The 12,143-nt window shown below is 49.6% G+C and overlaps 1 long non-coding RNA gene across 2 annotated transcripts in view; it reads left to right on the top strand.

The window, feature by feature from the left end:
• The first annotated feature begins 866 nt into the window (after nt 1-866).
• LOC119970363 overlaps nt 867-12,143 on the top strand; it is a 34,593-nt gene continuing 23,316 nt past the window's right edge. For both annotated transcript variants that reach the window (XR_005461596.1, XR_005461595.1), the window contains exon 1: nt 867-1,641. This is a non-coding gene — a long non-coding RNA (uncharacterized LOC119970363). The remainder of the gene's footprint in view (nt 1,642-12,143) is intronic.

Raw genomic sequence — 12,143 nt, 5'->3', positions numbered from 1 at the left:
TCCTGTCCTGTTCAGCTCCTGTCCTGTTCAGCTCCTGTCCTGTCCAGCTCCTGTCCTGTCCAGCTCCTGTCCTGTCCAGCTCCTGTCCTGTCCTGTTCAGCTCCTGTCCTGTCCAGCTCCTGTCCTGTCCAGTTCAGCTCCTGTCCTGTCCAGCTCCGGCTCCTGTCCAGCTCCGGCTCCTTCTCCTGGTCAGGGGTCCGCCTCCACTTGCACAGGGGTTTTCTATCTGCCTCCCAACCCTGTGCAGGTCCAATCAGAGGGCGACCCCCGGGCTGGGCTGGGGGCGGGGGCACTGAATCCAAACATCCTGCAAATCGGATCAGGGTCCTGACAGGGCGGCAGTGGAGTCTCCGGCCGACAATATTCCTGTTAACTTCGTTGTTAAACATCTGTCAGTGAGTCTCACCCGCATCCTTTGGGTTTTTAACATGACCCCTAATATCAGCAGGAAATTACCAAGTCATTTTGAACATTGTTACTCTGGCTCTCTCTATCTATCTCTCAATATATATATCTATCTCTCTATAGTTCTCTCTCTCTCTATCTCTCTATATTTCTCTCTATCTCTCCATCTCTCCCTATTTCTCTCTCTGTCTATCTATCTATCTCTCCCTCTCTATCTATATCTCTATCTATCTATCATTTTCTATCTCTCTATGTCTCTATCTATCTCTATCTCTCTGTATCTTTTTATCTATCTCTCCATCTCCCGATCTCTCTCTGTCTCTCTCTATCTATCTACCTCTCTATCTCTATCTCTCTCTGTCTCTCTCTCTGCCTATCTATCTATATATCTATCTATCTATCTATCTATCTATCTATCTCTGTTTCTCTCTGTGTCTACCTATCTATCTATCTCTTTCCCTGTCTATCTCTATCTCTCTATCTATCTCTATCTCTCTATCTATCTCTATCTCTCTCTACCTCTATCCCGTTATCCCTGGCTAGAATTATCATTTGAGTTTTAGCCACTTTTCCCCATAACTTTCACTGACAGTTTCATGTATTCCCTGGGAAACAGTCTCATGTATTCCCTGGGAAACAGTCTGACTTTCCAAATGAGGAATTGAAAGTAAATTAAACCAGACTAAATGGGTTTTAAAAAATATATAATTTTCGGAATAGAGGAGGAGGTTGACTTTTTAAAACTGTGTAATAGGGTCGGATCAGATTCTAACTCATTCGTTACATCCGAAATTCCGCCTTGCCTTAATTTAATGTGATTCCTTCGTTCAGAGCTTTTTTATATACATTGAACAAACTAGTCGGTAAAGAAACTGTTGTAGATGCAAGTAAAACATCTGAGACATCCCCTCCTCCCAATTTTGGGACTTACATCTCTCTGCCATTCAAACCCAACGAAATACGTTTAAAACCCAGCCTCAAAAGCTCCCAAAGAAAGTAACCGATCCGAATTGTGTCTGACAAAGCGGCAGCTAAATATTGTCAAGTATTTCCTGCCACTTTTCTTTGCCTGCTCCTCAATCCCCTTTGAGCAGAGGGCGAAACAGAGGCTCTGACCAGAGGGGAATTGGTCGTCACACAACTTTCCTGTTCAAAAAATATTCAGGCTCCTGTACCATTATTTTAAAATCGGTGCGATGAATCTTTTGACGGGACGGTATCAGAAGTGTCTCAAAGGTAAATGTGAACAAAGTCTATTTGGGTATCAGCCCTTTCTGTATTTCGATCTGTAAGCATCGAACTCTCTCTCTATGAAACAGGGGCAAGTAAACCTGGGGAGGGGGGGGTATCCGTTTTAACCCCCCCCCCCCCCCAGCTATGTAAATTGCATTTTCTACTTAATGATTCCAGATTTGCGTGTAAATGCCAAAGAATTCAAATGATCTGGATGCCGGTGCATTGCAGACAGACCCGGCGCTGTTAAACTGGCTCGGTTATACACTGGGAAATCTGTCCCATTTCACCCAACTCCTCGCAGATTGTCACCATTGCTCCCGGGAGATGTTGTTTTCACTTTTTCCATGTCTCAGGAAGCCACTCAATCAAGAGGAGCTTTTATGAATCCAAAATACAAGTTCCCCGGGAGGCAGCCCCGTGGAAATCTGCCCCTACCCCCAAGCGCTTGAATACCTGTTGAATAAATCATTCCGGGGCGAGACAGAGGGAGTGAGGGAGAGAAAAATGCAACTCTGGGAAAGTTTAGGAATTGAAAGTACCGCCAGGGGACATTCTGAGGGAATGTCAGCACCTTTCTCCCCCGCTTCTTGGAGCAAGAAATGGGCGCGTTTCTCGTTCTGGTTAGATTCTGCACAACATCATTAATGAACACGTTTGGCCCAACAGAGGCGGGTCTCTGCTCACTTTACACCGTTTTATATCACCGGGAAACATCCTTTAGTGCCCCCGGTGTCTTCACCAGAGATTAGACGATTGAGGGTGAAAACATGGAATCCCCCCCCCCCCACCCCAGACACAAAGGTTGGGGAGGGGAAATCTGTAATTGTGTGAAGCACATGAGGGACAATTGAAGCGTTCAAGACTGATAGATGATTGCTATGTAAGGGAATCAAGACATAGAACAGAAGAATGGAGAATAAAATCAAAACCAGCTCGAAATACTCAGCAAGTCTGACAGCATCTGTGAGGAGAGAATCGGTGTCCATCTCTCCCGCCTATTATCCAGGTAGAATAAGATGAGCAGCATCCGTGCAAACAAGTGTTCAGTCTGGAAGATGGAGTGAAAATACAGGTCAGCACTGATCTCATTGAATGGTGAAGCAAGCGAGAGAGGGGCCGAACGACCTCCCTCCTCTTCCCAATGTGGAGGAGCTGGGAGCGGGGAGTTGCTGTGAGATCCCCCTGCCCCATTCGGACAGTCTGGCTCATTGAGCTTCTGAAGCAGGCGGATGAGAACAGTTTCTAGTTGATCATAGAATTTACAGTGCAGAAGGAGGTCATTCGGCCCATCGAATCTGCACCGGCTCTTTGAAAGAGCACCCTACCCAAGGTCAACACCTCCACCCTATCCCCATAACCCAGTAACCCCACCCAACACTAAGGGCAATTTTGGACACTAAGGGGCAATTTATCATGGCCAATCCACCTAACCTGCGGGTCTTTCAGGACTTGTGGAAGGAAACCCACGCAGACACGGGGAGAACGTGCAGACTCCGCACAGACAGGGAATCGAACCTAGAACCCTGGTGCTGTGAAGCAATTGTGCTAACCACTGTGCTACCGTGCTGCCCTTAATAAATAGCAGAGGATGGTTATAAACCATTGCCGGTCCACTTTGTGCTAAACATGCAGATTAAAGAGAAGGTTCCTGAGATAAAGATTACCACAAGAGGAGCACGCATCGACCTTCCAGTATTAAAAGAAATACCCAAATCTCTCTCTACAAGCTGTTCAGTGGGATTAAGCAAATAATAACTTTCATTTAGGTTAATTGTCATTTGAATGTCCGGAGTATTTGTTATTCATCCATCCGGTTATTGAGGGCACATCTAACCAGAACAGATTGTTCTAAAATTCCTCCTGCCTATTACACTTTCAAACAGTTAATTCGTTAAGAAATACACTGATTCTCAAACTGCTTCTCTTTCGTTTGGCTTCACATTCACGTAATAACAAAATAACATTGGATAACATTGAGGGTGTATTTGCGGGTAGCCCGTTTAGAAAGGCCACTCTCGATGATAAATAGTGTGACAGTCTGTTCTGGGGTTACTGCTCCACAATCATGGCTTGGGCGGGACGCAAATGTTTAACAGGTTGAAACGCGCGCTGTACTCAAATTGTGCAGCCCTAACCCTAACCCTTTCCATCTCAAAGCTTTTGCACCTCTTTCTCTTACCCCAACCAAATGGGCACGATGCAGGCGCAATATTAAAGATGCTGCAATGACTCCCATAGATGGAGTCATTTTTTTAAAATTCCGTATTTACTGACCATCCCTAGCTGTCCCCCCAGAGAGCATTTTTAAGAGTTGATTTGTGGGTCTGAAGTCACATAGAAGCCAGACCAGGTAAGGATGGCAGATTTCCTTCACGAAAGGACATTAGGGAACCAGGAGGGTTTTTGTTTTGACCACAATCGTTGCGTTTTAACTCCAGAATTTTTTTTATTGAATCCCAAATTTCTCCATCAGCCGTGGCTGGGTTCGAACCCAGATCTCTGGATAACAAGGCCAGTGACAACTCCACCTCCCCCTAGATTTCTGCCCGGCACAATATCAGTGGAGTAACGTCTAATCCTAATTTTTTGGGTGTAGAAATAAATTCAGAAGCAGCGGATCCAAAACATAAAAACAAAGCATCTATTTAAATTCAAATTTTTGAAACATTCCCATTTTAGTTAAGGAGGATATTGGGAAATGGGCTTGCCTGCTCAATTCAGCCTTTTTTGACTGTAGCTGATTGAGAGGCTGCCCTGCTACATGGCTCATCTGATGAAGATTTGCCCGGATTAATCTAATCAGTGAATGTTTCTCTGCTCATTACCCGGGGGAAGATTGCATGGTGTTCTCAACTGCAAGGTTATTAATCTCTTAAAGAAGCAGGACGTCAAGAAATCGCTGCCGGTTCCAATTTCCATCAGCTAACGGTGGCTAACTTCACTGATGGGGTGCTTCCTCGACCTGGAGAGTTTTTAGTCTTCTTTGTTTATTGCCTCCCTTCTTCACTCAGCTCAAACAATTGTGGGGAGAATGAAATATCAGATCAGGCGAAGTGAAAGCTTCTCAAGGCGAGGCCATTCAGTTAGAGCCACCGCCGTTCCATTTTATCATTAACATACCTTTATCTGACAAAAATCTGTTAACCTCAGCCCCCCCCCCCCCCCATTTTCTATTGATCTAACCTCAAGGGCCGTTTGGGAGCCGGAATTCCCAGCTTTCCTCTACCCTTTAAATGAACAAATGCTGTCTAACATCCCCCGCACAGCCTTGCTCCAGTGCCCACTTGTCTCTAGCCCCCTATGTTATGAAGGCAGACCTGCCCAGCAGCTGAAAGTGTGAGGTGGAATTAAATTCACCAGGGATTTAGGATTTACTTTAGCATCCCCCACGCCCAGCTCCAACCCTGTGGGTTACGCCACCTGTTGTGTACTCTGTCCATGCATCAGACGCACCAGTCAACTGAGGAACAATATGTGGAAGTAAAAGTGAAAGTGTTGTTGAAAGTGAGGGTGAGTGAGAAGGTGCACATGATGAGGGGGCAGCGCAAACTGCTTTAATGTTGCATGGAATGTGTCAGTCAGGGCCAGTGCATCAGTTGGCACTCCAAACATTGAATTCACTGGTGACACTCTGAATCTGACTGCGGATCCAACTCCTGAGATTGGAAGCCATAACCTTGGCGAATGGAGCACAGCCCGGGCTGCAAGTGCCCCATTTCAGATGAGGTGTATTTTAACCGCAAGGTGTACATGAACGATTCTATTCGAATGACTCTATTTGAAGGCGAGTGGTTTCCAGCCTCCCCCATCCTGCCCAGTATTCATCCATCAGCCAACACCACCGCGTATGGGCATCTTGCTGTTGGTGGGAGCTTGCGTTCGAATTGGCCGCTGCATTTCCCACCTTATAACAGTGGCTGCAGGTCATAGAGACTCCCTTGGCTCCTAAGTGTTTTGCGGTCTGCCTAATTTGCGCAACTTAAGGTTGTGTCAAAATAACGTTCCGTCTTTCAAAAACGAACTCATTGGATTCATTTGCGATCCTTTCAAACGGAATCGATGAAGTGGCAAGGTGCATTCCTCCCGCCTTCAACGGAATCAGCCTTTTGCGACAGCTTCAAAATGTTACATGACTAAGATATAGAAGCGGTCAATGAAAGTCACATGTGTTCTTAACATCCCTATCTGAGCGCCCCCCCCCCCCCCCCCCCCCCTTTCCAGGTTACCTCACATCATTGAGGAACCATTCATGCCAATCTCAGGTCAGCCAGGTTGGGGACCCTCAGCTGGGAAGCCGAATTCTAACCAAGTCAAATACAGGAAGACAACGCCAATGGTACAAGTGCTCTCTGCTGTAGGGCGTTAGTCACAGTCTGGTAGGTCTGTAGGTTACCTGTCTTAAGACCATAAGACCATAAGACATAGGAGTGGAAGTAAGGCCATTCGGCCCATCGAGTCCACTCCGCCATTCAATCATGGCTGATGGGCATTTCAACTCCACCTACCAGCATTCTCCCCGTAGCCCTTAATTCCTCGCGACATCAAGAATTTATCTATCTTGATTAACTATTAGAACTAAGGGCAACATGGTGGCGCAGTGGGTTAGCCCTGCAGCCTCACGGCGCCAAGGACCCGGGTTTGATCCCGGCTCTGGGTCACTGTCCGTGTGGAGTTGCACATTCTCACCATGTTAGCATGGGTTTCGCCCCCACAACCCAAAGATGTGCAGGCTAGGTGGATTGCCACGCTAAATTGCCCCTTAATTGGAAAAAATGAATTGGGTACTCTAAATTTATAAAGAAAAAAACCTCCTAGAACTAATTACAAATATATAGTAAAAGGTGCAAGCCAGGAACTGCCTCCATGCCAGCTAGTACACTCAGCTCTGTCCCACAGTAGACTGACTCTGGGTGCAGTACATAAGTTACCTTAGATCACTGCCTGGGCTGTGCTGTATACAGTCCCACATTAACCCTATATGGGGCAGCAGCATGGTGGCACAGTGGTTAGCACTGCTGCTTCACAGCAGCAGGGACCCGGGTTCGATTCCCAGCTTGGGTCACTGTGCGGAATCTGCTGTGAGAACCACGCAGACATGGGGAGAATGTGCAAATTCCACACGGGCAGTGACCCGGGGCCGGTATCGAACCTGGGACCTCAGCGGCGTGAGGCAGCAGTGCTAACCCACTGCGCCACCATGTTGCCCTCTATTCAGCATTCCAATTTAATGTCACAAGCCTTTCAAATCCTAGCTTTTGCTTGCTCTCTGCTGTGTTTAGAAGTCCTGGTTCTTCCGGATTATTTAACTAATGATTTGTTTCCCTATTGGTGCACGTTCAGACACCAGGGGCTGAATTCTCCGGTTGCCGATGCCAAAATCGGATTTGGCGATCGGATGGAGAATCACAGTTCCCGACCAAATCGGGGACGGCGCTGCTCTCACGATGCTCCAACCCCTCCAAAGTGGCGTATCGATGGCCTCAAGATGTTACCTGAGGCTCGCCCTGGATGTTCCGCTCCCAACTGGCTGAGTTCCCGACTACATGGGTCCCTCATGGTCTCACCTGTCGGGAACTTGGTGTGGTGGCTGTGGACTCAGTCCAGCGCCGCCACAGTGGGGGGAGGGCTGATCCGTGGGCAGGGAGGGACTTTATTAGGGGCTGGGGCACTGTGGAAGGGTGGTCCGGGGGAGGGGGGGGGCACGAGCTGTTTTTGCAGGCCGGGGGCACGAGCCTATTTCGCGGGCCGGGTCCACAAGCAGCCTCCACCATATAGCACAGCGCAGCTGCTGTGGGCAACATCCGTGCGCATGCGTGGCCACGGACACAATAATTCTCCAGGCCATATCAGCAGCTAAAGCCAGGTGCTCTACGCTGCCGGCATGCTCGCCCCCAGGATGATCAGTGACCATTTTACACCAGGTTTTCTATCCTAAAATGGCACCATTCCCACTCCGGCATGGAAACATAACCTCAAAACCGGAGAATCCAGCTCCACGTGTTCCAGCGTCAACTCGAGGATCGAGTTTCAGCAAAATACAATTTTTCCAAACTGCACTTTTGACTTTGAATTATTTAAAAGTTTCTCAAGACCTGCTTTATCCTGGGATTTAAATTTTTAGTTCAGTTCTGCTTGGACAGCTGACCCTGCACTCTGGGATCTGAAGCTGGACTTCCCAGAAATCCTTTGGAGTCATCTGCTGCAGTAGGAATTTTAAAATATCTGCCTTCAGCTTCCAAGCCTTTCTTTGGAGCTTTGTTCCATAGATTTTTCCTCTGTGCCCCTGCTTCTGGAGATTCTTTTCAGGTCAGACTGGCTGAATTTTTTCTCAGTCTTCCACCATTTTAGTTTTTCTCTGAATTTCCGGCAAGATTTTGAGTCTTTTCACAAGCTGCCACCATATTGTAGTATATTGGTTACAGTTCGGTCGGTCTGAAGGAATGGTTGGAGTCATACATAGGTTTGCTGGGTGGCACGGTAGCACAATGGTTAGCACCATTGCTTTACAGCACCAGGGACACGGGTTCGATTCCCAGCTTGGGTCACTCTCTGTGCGGAGTCTGCACGTTCTCCCTATGTCTGTGTGGGTTTCCTCCTGATGCTCCGGTTTCCTCCCGAAAGACGTGTTTGTTTTGGTGAATTGGACATACCGAATTCTCCCTCAGCGTACCTGAACAAGCGCCATAGTGTGGCGACTAGGAGTGTTTTACAGTAACTTCATTGCAGTATTAATGTAAGCTTACTTGTGACACTAATAAAGATAATTATTATTAACTGTAAGTCTTATTCACTCTTACTATTTACAAATATACAGTAAAGTGTACAAGATTGGAGCTGTCTCCATACTTGCTGACACACACAGCTCTGTCCAACAGTAGACTGACTCTGGATGCAAGTCATGTGTCCTCTTACATCACTGTACTTTACTCAGTCCCACATTAACTCTATATGTACCAAACACTTATATACAGTCTCTCTAAACTAATGATGTAAATGAGTTAAATTAACATTTGATTCTTGAGGTGAATAAGCTGTCACGTCCACCAGTTGCAGAAGGTCTGAAGCACCTTGTGATCACCTTGCAGTAACTTGGGTATGCACATATCCTTCAAAGTGTGGCAAGCAGTCAGAGTGCTCTCCACCCTCCCTCCAAAACCCCTTCCCTTTGGGTCCCACGCATTCTTGGCCTGTGGATCAAATCCACTCAAGCAAATAAGAAGAGACTTGTTTTTTTTAACTGATTCTTCCTGGCTATAGGGAATCCAGCTGTGGTAATTTTCATCGTTGCTGATTGTACGGTAAATGTGTGAATGGATTGGGAAATCATGATTTGACTTTCCATTGATGTCAACCATCTCCACAAATACGTTCTCATCGCTGAACTTTCTGTGCCTTATTGTCTTATTTTCCAAATAGCCAGACTCTTCACTGTACTCTCACAGCAGCCTAACCAGTGGTTTATATACATTCACCATTACTTTGTTATTCTTTTAATTATGGTTTTACTTATAATGTCCAAACTCTTGTGTCCTTTAGCACTCAGAATTTATGGGCGGAATTCTCTGACCCCCGCCGGGTTGGAGAATCGGGGTGGCGCTGCGCGAATCGTGCCACGCCGCTCCGATGCCGGGACATGATTTTTCGCAGAGCGGAGAATCAGCGCTATTGGCGCCGGCGTGGTCGGCGCGGCGCCGGTCGGGTTATGCGGCACCTCTCGGGCATGGGCCGGCGCACCAATTCTCCGGCCCGGATGGGCCGAGCGGCCGTCAACAAAAAGCCGAGTCCTGCCGATGCCGTTCTGACATCCTCCGAGGCGGTGGAACCTCGGCGTTGAAGGGTCCGGGGGCGGCCTGTGGGGGGGGGAGGAGGGGTCCGACCCCAGGGGGGCCTCTGTAGTGGCCTGGCCCACGATCGGGGCTCACCAATGAGAGGGCCAGCCTCTCTGTCCCCCAGCCTCCTTTCCTCCGGGTCAGCTCCTGTAGCCTTGTGCCATTTGGCGTCGGGGCCGGAGAAGGGAAGAAGGCCACTGCACATGCGTTAGTTGGCGCCGGCCCAACAGCACATGTGCGGACCCCGCGGCGCCAGCTTCAGGCCGGGATCGGCAACTGGAGCATAGGGTGCTCCAGCGCTGTCCTAGCCCCCTGTGGGCCGCAGAATGGGGTCCCGGAACGGGCGCCGACGCCGGAGTAAAAGACTCCCGTTTTTACTCCGGCGTCGGCACTTGGCCGCCCGTTGGGAGAATCCCGCCCTATGTATTTGAAAGTCTGGGGCAGGATTTTCTAGCCCTTCCCACCAGTGGAATCTTCCGGTTCTGCCGACGACAACCCTGTGTGGCGGGCATCCTGGCTGCAGGACAGTGTAGACAACAGCGGGGCCAGGAGATACCGCCGGTGCTCAATGGCGAGACCCTCCCAGGGCCTTTCTATTCCTCCACACGCTCTTTGTTGCAACAGATTTGGCTCAGCTGTCTCAGAAAATTGTGAGTTCAAATCCCACTCTAGGGACTGGAACATAATTCCTGGCTATTCCGTATTTCAGTACTGAGACAGTACTGCACAGTCAGAGGTACTGTCTCTTAAATAAAATCTTAAAATGAGGCCCCATCTGCCCTCTAAGGTGGGTGCAAATGATCCCATGGCAATATTCTGTAAAAAAGCCGGGTAGGTCTCCCTGGTGTTATGGAGCATTCATCCTTCAACCAAGTCACTAAAACCGTTTTGTTGGTCATTATTACATGACTAATAAAAACAAAAGATGTTGGATAATGTTTTTCAGTAAATTTCTCATGAAATAGAAAATAGGAGCAGGAGGAGGCCATTCGGCCCTTTGAGCTGGCACCACCATTCATTATAATCATGGCTGAGCATCCAACTCTTTAGCCTAATCCTACCTCCCCCCCACCCATATCCTTTGATCCCCTTCGCCCCAAGTGCCGTATCTAACTGCTTCTTGAAAACAATGTTTTGGCCTGAACTACTTCCTGTGGTAATAAATTCTACTGCCTGACCACTCTCTGGGCGCAACCCTCCGGCCACGCTTCGCCCAAAAAGCAGTTCGCTGCGGCGCAGCGTGGCCATTGAAAGCCAGAAGACACCGCTCCCTGGATTGACCCGGTTCGCAATGCCTCGCGACATTCAGTACGATCTCACGAGATGTTGCGAGGTGAATCCAGCCAACAATGGGCGGGATTACCTTTTGGTAAATCTGCATACTAGATTGAGGTAGATTCCCAAGGTACCTGAGGCTTTGGGATTCAATCCCTTGCCTCAAAGACCTTGGGGAGCACGGTTTGGTACTGGTACCCACGAACGGGCACCAGATGGAACGGTGCTTGTGGGGGTTTCCAAGAGGATCGGAGGCCCCCAGCTGCATGCTCTTTGGGAAGGTGGTGCCCCGGCACTACCTACATGGCACTGCCAGCTGGCGGGGCACTGCCAAGGTGCCAGGTTTGCACTGCCAAGGTGCCACGCTGGCATTTTTGCCTGCGTGTGATCAGGCCGGGGTTGCCCGGCGTGGCTGTTGGGGGGGTCGGGAGGGGTCCGGGGGGGGGGGGGGGGTGTCGGGGGGGGGGGGGGGGGGGGGGGGGGGGGGGGGGGGGGGGGGGGTGGGGGGGGGGGGGGGGGGGGGGGGGTGGGGGGGTCGGGGGGGGGTGGTCGGGGGGGGTCGGGGGGGGCCTCCCATATTGCGTTCGGGCTGGGACGGAGGTCGGGAATTCATTTGTCGTTCCAACTACTCACTACACGGGAAGTTCCGGCGAGTGGACCGTCTCATTGTATAAAACAGTGCTATGTGTGGCTCAGCTGCACATTCCCCATTCAGGCCCCTTATTCAACACAAGTCATGTTTTTTTTTTAAATAATTTTTATTGAAATTTTTCGATACAAACATTTACCCCTACTACATTTTAAATTATAACACAACAAATCCCCCCTGGAAAATCCTCCCCACGCCCTCCCCCCGCGCGCACACCCCCCCACCCTCCCCCCCCCCCCCCCCCCCCCTTCCCCCCCGCGCTACCAGTCTAGCAACCAAACCGTTCTCTCCCTTTCTGCCGATGGCCTCGGGCAGTCATTGCCCGCGACCCCCCGCTGACGTGCTCCCTTCGTTGCTATCCCCCCCCCCCCTCCCTTCCCCCCCCCCTTTCTCCCCGGGTTGCTGCTGTTTCGGCCTCCAGTTCCTATCTCTGATCCAGAAAGTCAAGGAAGGGCTGCCACCGCCGGAAGAACCCCTGTACCGACCCTCTCAGGGCGAATTTGATTCTTTCCAATTGGATGAAGCTTGCCATGTCGTTTAACCAGGTGTTAACACTTGGTGGCCTTGTGTCCCTCCACTGAATCAAGATCCTTCTCCGAGCTACCAAGGACGCAAAGGCCAATATTCCGGCCTCCCCTGCCTCCTGTACTCCTGGTTCCACCCCAACCCCAAAAATCGCTAGCCCCCACCCTGGTTTGACCCTGGTTCCCACCACTCTCGATACCGTCCCCGCCACCCCCTCCCAGAAC

This window comes from Scyliorhinus canicula, chromosome 1 (genome assembly GCF_902713615.1).
Source record: "Scyliorhinus canicula chromosome 1, sScyCan1.1, whole genome shotgun sequence".
Classification (NCBI taxonomy): domain Eukaryota; kingdom Metazoa; phylum Chordata; class Chondrichthyes; order Carcharhiniformes; family Scyliorhinidae; genus Scyliorhinus; species Scyliorhinus canicula.
Note: the sequence above shows the minus strand (reverse complement) of the source record. Positions and strands in the feature narration are given on the sequence as shown.